At 45.0% G+C, this 5,611-nt stretch overlaps 1 pseudogene; it reads left to right on the top strand.

Annotated features, from left to right (window-relative positions):
* The first annotated feature begins 1,284 nt into the window (after positions 1-1,284).
* On the top strand, positions 1,285-4,545 carry LOC119347176 (annotated as a pseudogene).
* Positions 4,546-5,611: the final 1,066 nt, after the last annotated feature.

Below are 5,611 nucleotides of genomic sequence, written 5' to 3'. Positions count from 1 at the left end.
TCTTGTTGGCTCGGCACTCAATATTATCGTAATAACATGGTTCTGAGGCTACAAATAGAAGACTCTATAGGTGGTGCGTCCTTTATAAGGGTAGGAATGCTGAGTCTAGAGAAGGTTGGTGAGTGCATTTGTTATTTATCTGTAAATTCTGTTACCAACTCTTGGAATTTGCATCATGCCGAAGCTTTAATTCCCCTTTCTCCAAAGAGTTTGGTAGTATATGTTTGTGCAATTTAATCCATTGTCCCTTTTTTTAACCAAGCGACTATAGTGACACTCATTTGTTAAACTAGTTGGAGATGTTTGTTTTCGGAGCTTGAATTGAGGACCGTGGTCATGCTTGCAGTTCTGGCCCCATACACCATATGTAGATTGTTTCATTCACTGTTTCATTGGAGCATACTGTTTACGCCATTGATTGGACTATATAAGCCATTGTAGCCTCAAACAATGACAGATTGGAAAGGCCAAATATGGTGGCCTAATAGAGTAGAGGGAGAAGATATTATGGTTAATGGCCGAAAGACGTCATTAATGGGAATAACTAAATTGGGCGAGATGGGTTCTTCCTAAACTAGACTATTTATTGCAAATACTCCCTTTAATTACCAACATGCAATCCGCTCATTAGTTCGATCTGAATGAAGGATGCCCTTAAGACAAATCACCACTTGCTTGGGGTGTTTACATTTTTGTTACATATTGGCTTACTAGAAGATGGACCAAAAATTCTGTAGATCAACAACTACTAAATAACCTCATGGACGCAATGGCACCTACCACATAGTAATACCATTTTTTTCAAGCTCTTATGAGGCCCTCAAGAGTAGAGGTTTGTAGATAGTAGCAGTCTCCCCTTAGCAAAGTGATCCAAGATTAACAATCCGTGAAAAGCAATAGCTACTATGGTATCGAAAATTCAATTCTGAGCCCGGTCTCAGCTGATCCTGTAATCAGCATCGTCCAGATGCATGCAGATTCGAGCCACGCGATGTATTCTCTCTCGTATTTGCATCGTACATAGGGAAAAGAGAAAGTGTGCCAGCGTCTCATTAATGGCTGTAGGTGGCAACGGGCGTTGGACGGATCAGGTTCCGTCGCACGGCCCGGTAATGTTTCTGAGCCGTCCCGAGCCGACCCCCGCCGCCCTCTCCGACGAGATCCTGCTCTCCCCATGGCGCCGAATCCCCGCCGCCGCTGACCTCCCTCTGCTCTTCCCTCTTGTGCGCGTACCCCACCGCCCACCGCCATCGACCCTTCCGCAAAACGCTCCCTTCCGCAGCCATGCCACCGGGCGTCAAGTGTGTGCCCCGCGACCAGTTTGTATTGGTGAGTTCACTTCCTGCCACTTCTCAATCCTCGAACGGGATTTGATTTGATTTTACTCCTTTCAAGAAGCAAGCAGGTGGCGACGGCTCGGGATGCCACCAACGAAGGAGCAGGCGCAGGTCGGACAGCTCGGAGGAGGGGTAGAATTGGAGAACTCCATCGACGAGAAGGAGGAGAAGGAGCTGAGCCGGAATTTGGTTCAGGTGTTGCTTTGGTCAATAGAATTTTTCAGGAGGGTGGCGCTTAATCGCATGGCATTTGCTGGTGAAGGTGGCAGAGGGAAGTGACGAGGTGCTGCAAGTGATGATGGGGATGAAGAGTAGGATCAGGAAATGGGACGTGAGGGGTTAAGGGCGAGTGAGGTTGACAGGATTAAGATGGGCCTTGAATGGATGCTCAAGCCGGCGAGCAGCAGACAGCAGTCAGCCTGAGGGCAGCCGTGTTCAGAGGGGGAAAAGTTTGAGGCTACACATTTAAAGGTAACAACATTATTAACTTAAAAAAAACTGGTTGATGTTCATGTGTATTCAGTTCATCATCTTTTTTTTTCTAATTATTGGCAGGTGAAGAAACCTAACCCAAAAGAAATGAACGCTTATTTGAGGGACAATGGTACTGGATATCCGGATGAAGCCACATGTGCAATGCAGCCAATGAGTTGCTTTCAGCCTGTGTTGTTGTTGTTGTTGTTGTTGTTGTTGTTGTTGTTGTTGTTGTTGTTGGCTGGAGGCTTAAAGTTTTGAAGCTTGCAAAAGGGCAAGCAACTTGTGAAGGTAGAAACTCTGAGGAGGTGTGTGCATCACCACATATACTAATTCAAATACAATTTTAGTTAGTTATTCTCTAACTTCCAACACTATTCAATTACTGCAGGTAGTTGAAGAGAGATGGGGCTCATTGGGCCAATTAGCCGCATCAGTATCAACGTAGAGAGTTGCCTCTTCTTACGCTCATTTGTCCATTAGGGGTAGAAAATCTGGACAAGCAGACAACTCCAAGAAATCATTCGAAGTTGATTTGAAGGAGGATCGGCAAGGTGTCTCCTCTCGGGATCATGCCATGAGAAAACTCAGATCTGATTCTGTACCTTGGAAGAAAAATACACATAATATATCTTCTGAGGATCAAACGCTCATCTCATCAGCACTAGCAAGCATCAATAAATTTGCTCATGACGGGAGCTTTATGGAGAAAATTAGTACCATGATGGTAAAAATACAAATGTTTCAACTGTTGAGAGAAGGGATAGTGAGCAGAAATCCCATCAGGAGAGTTCAAAGATACATCATCTTCAGTAAGCACTCTAAAGCTAAATGCAAAACAGTTAGCTGCGAAGGTTCTGCAGCTCCGAATGAAAGGCAAGCACGAAGAAGCTGACCAACTGTCGGTAAGTGTCTCGTCTATTGTTACTGTGACAAATTGTCACACTTTTTCCCCAGTTCATTAGCAAATCACTAGTTTGTGAAATCGAATTTACAACAAAACAGTGATAATATTAATCCATTTGAATCCACAGAAAGCCTTTCCAATATTTCTTCGACGGTTAGCAACCAAGCGTGGTAGGCTAACACTGGCCCTATCAAACCATGCTGGCATAGCTATTTGGACTGTGTATATGGTTGGCATACAACATAGAAATTAGGATACAGTGGCTCTATCAATCAAATTTCCTTGTGCTTGCATTGCATACACTGCAAGTTGAGGCTACATGACTTCTTAACTAAATTTTTTTTCCCTAGGGAGAAATGGAGACTGGTGGAAAACCAGAGTGCTTCCGTTGAAGAGCCTAGGCATGAAAAGGAAAAGAGCTCAACCAGGTTAGTCAATCTTTTGTTAGAATTCATCTTACTAGTTGGTTCTATGGCTGCCAAGTTGTGAGTTACATTCTGTCTGCTGCTTCCGTGTTTAAAGAAATTTCATTTCAAGAAGGTTCAGATGCTAAAATTTAACCATCATGTGAATATTTTTATGATTATGTTCTACTTATTCTTTGTTCAGTACTCTTGAAAGGAAGTGTCGTATATGTTGTTTAAGACCGTCTATTTATGATTATGTTCGACTTATTCTATTGCAGGTGAGACAACTTAACATGTGCTGGAAGTATAATTAATAAATCATTTGTGCATTATGTTTTCGTAAGAATCGGCCTGCTTCAACTTGATTGTGCTTTTGAATACCCTACATGGATTTATATGAAGTTCATTGTAGCTCTTATGAATTGTCCATATTTTCTTACTCTTGTTGATTCTATCTCTTTTGTAATATTTGCAGCATGAGCCTGCAACAAAAACAGTTGATAAGAATGGTTGGGAGGAGATTCACAACTTCAAGAAGTGCCTCCTGAAGATGTTCACGCGGCAGGACAAGATTGTGGTTTTCATGGAGACTGTCATAAGCTTGGTCAAGCAACAGAGACATGGCATGATTGAATGCATCCCTGTCCCATGCAAAGTCTGAAACAAAGTTCCCATGTACTTCAAGACGGTCAGTTATCTATTTGCTTTCTGCATAACTTAAAATAATCTGGTTCTCCTGTGCTTGTGCTTCTAACGAAATTCCTTTTGTTCACTCCAGGAAATTGATGAAGCTGAAGAGGAAACCTCTTAGACACACGAGTTCAGTTCCACCAACATCAACATCATTGTTTTGTTGTCCATGAGACCCAGATAGCCATCTACGCTGCCTCAAAACTAGAACCCATGAAGCAAGTGAAATTTCTTTCATTATCATTTGATGCTTAGTCTTTCTTCCTACGAAGGCTGTCTTGTGGCTCATTCACCTTAACTTTGCTTTTACTGGCCTGTTTGAGAGAATTCTGCTACAAAAACGCATGCTAAATTCTCATGTGACAGTCAACTGATTTATATAAGGTTTCTGGACAGTACTGTCTACATATTTAGCGCATCAAGTTTCAGACGCAGCATGAGATGAAGAAGCTTATTCCAACAAGAGTGGTAACCTGTGGCAAGTCATCCCAGAGAACTTCGCCTGCTTCCATGTCGAGTTTGGTCCGAACGTGGGTTTGTCCATGTCATAGATGATGAGAGCAAGTTCAGTGCATGTTTCAGACTGAAGGTTATCAGAGGGGTTCTCCGGTTGCCGAGGGAGGACATGCACCGTCGCTGGAGGCACGAATCCATGAACAACCAGAAGCAAGCCGTTGCCAGCTTCATGAGGGATTTCGAGCCCTTCAACTGGACGAAGCAGCTCAAGTAGATGTAAATACGATCTCAAAACACTTTGGAATACCCACGCAATTTGCACCAACAGTTTTGTAGGAAAGAGAATGTACTGATGTTATCATGTATCTGTATTCACTACCGGAACAGGGCCCTATGCCGACGGCCATATCTATGCCGACGGCCCCCGTCGGCCTTGTCTGGGCTATGCCGACAGCCATATCCAGGCCGTCAGCGTAATAAAGCCGTCGGGCTATCCAGAGATATGCCGACGCCCCCCGTCGGCCCAGATCGGCCGTCAGCTTACCCCAAGTTACGCCTACAGTGGTCGTCGGCATATATGGGCCGTCGGCATAGTTGCGGGCCCGGCGATCCCGCCGTGCCGTGCGGCTAACGGCGTCCGATCTATGCCGACGGCCGAGGCGGGAGGCTGTCGGCATAGATGCCCTTACCACGTCATCGATCCGAGGCGCACCGACCACCACCTATGCCGACGACTGCCGTCGGCATAGATGCCACATCACCGATCCGCGGCGCGCCGGGCATCTGCCCTATGCCGCTGCTATGCCGACGGCTTTGCCGTCGGCATAGTTTTTTTTTCTTTTTTTCATAGCTATATTTTTTTCATAGTTTTTTTTTCTTTTTCCCCTTTTTTACCACGTCATCGATCTTTTTATCATAGTTCCCTTATCCACTTCCCGGTCACCCCCTCCACTCGTTAGTTTTTTTCTTTTTTTTCATAGCTATATTTTATGTTTTCTTAAATATTATTATTTGACTAACTTACATATAGTACGTGTTAATAAGCATACATACATTATTTTTCGATTCTGTACACAGCGGTGTGACCCGCCTCACGAGCGGTGCCACCGCTAGCCGGCACCTGGAATGGGGAACAGCCGCATCGGGTCTATACGAAGGGGACTTTGCTCCCAAGTGTTTATATATATATCGGATGACCTACCACAACCGGGTGGTGTTGTGGCATGTCCGAAGAGGCGGCACGTGTCTCCGGTGCGTGGCCCCCCACACGGACGGCGCCGCCGGCGGCACCTGGAGGGGGGAAACTGCCTCGGCGGTTCTACACGGAGTGGATTTAGCTG

Source organism: Triticum dicoccoides, unplaced genomic scaffold, assembly GCF_002162155.2.
Source record: "Triticum dicoccoides isolate Atlit2015 ecotype Zavitan unplaced genomic scaffold, WEW_v2.0 scaffold59965, whole genome shotgun sequence".
In the NCBI taxonomy this organism is placed as follows: Eukaryota; Viridiplantae; Streptophyta; class Magnoliopsida; order Poales; family Poaceae; genus Triticum; species Triticum dicoccoides.
This window is presented reverse-complemented; position numbering and strand designations above follow the sequence as displayed.